Genomic DNA, 1,195 nt, shown 5'->3' with positions numbered 1-1,195 from the left:
TATATATATGCCACTCCATCGGTTACGATGAGGAGGGTTCCAGTTGATCCAAACAACGGAACAGTCTGCTCGTGAAATTAACGTGCAAATAGCTGCGCACTTCACAGACACGTGTACCCTTAACGTAGTTCTCAGCAGGAATCAGCGTGACACAGAATGTGACAAGGCTGGTCCTTAGAAATACAGGTACAACTCATTTTATCAGCTGAGTAGACTGTAGCAATATGAAATAAAATGTCTTGCTTAAGGACACAACGCGTCGCCGGAAATTGAATTCACGACCTTACGATCGTCAACCGAATACCATAACGACAAACCCACGCTTCTTCATACACACACGCGCGCACACTCATGTATGTACGACAGGCTTCTTTCAGTTTCCGTCTACCAAACCCACTCACAAGGCTTTTGGTCGGCCCGAAGCTATAGTAAAAGACACTTGCTCAGTGGGACTGAAGACTGAACTTGGAACCATGTGGTTAGAAAGCAAGCTTCTTACCTCACAGACACGCCTGCGCCTCACACACACACACACACACACACACACACACACACACACATAGTACTGCGTCGGTTATGGCAAGGAGGTTTCCAGGCGCAGGAGTGGCTGCTGTGTGGTAAGTAGCTTGCTTACCAACCACACGGTTCCAGGTTGAGTTCCACTGCGGGGCACCTTGGGCAAGTGTCTTCTACTATAGCCTCCGGCCGACCAAATCCTTGTGAGTGGATTTGGTAGACGGAAACTGAAAGAAGTCCGTCGTATATACATGTATACCCACCATCGTTTGACAACCGATGTTGGTGTGTTTACTTCCCCAGAACTTAGCGGTTTGACAAAAGAGACCGATAGAATAAGTTCTAGGCTTACAAGAATAAGTCCTGGGATAGATTTGGTCGACTAAAAGCGGTGCTCCAGCATGGCCGCAGTCAAATGACTGAAACAAATAAAAGAATAAAAGAATATATACAGGGCTGGCCAAAAGTCACCCGACAGTAAATCAAAATTCCATACATATCTGTAATTCTGTATTGACTCGAATGGAAAAACGTGTCGCTCAAAAAATTAAATGTTCATAATACTTGATATGCAGATGCTTTTGTTTAATTCATTCAGTTGTTAAAAATAAACAAATCTTGAAATTAAAAGGTTTTGGTTTACTGTCAGGTGACTTTTGGTCAACCTTGTGTATGTGTA

The sequence above is a fragment of the Octopus bimaculoides genome, chromosome 7 (genome assembly GCF_001194135.2).
Source record: "Octopus bimaculoides isolate UCB-OBI-ISO-001 chromosome 7, ASM119413v2, whole genome shotgun sequence".
Classification (NCBI taxonomy): Eukaryota; Metazoa; Mollusca; class Cephalopoda; order Octopoda; family Octopodidae; genus Octopus; species Octopus bimaculoides.
The sequence above is the reverse complement of the archived record's forward strand: the minus strand, read 5'-3'. Positions refer to the sequence as shown.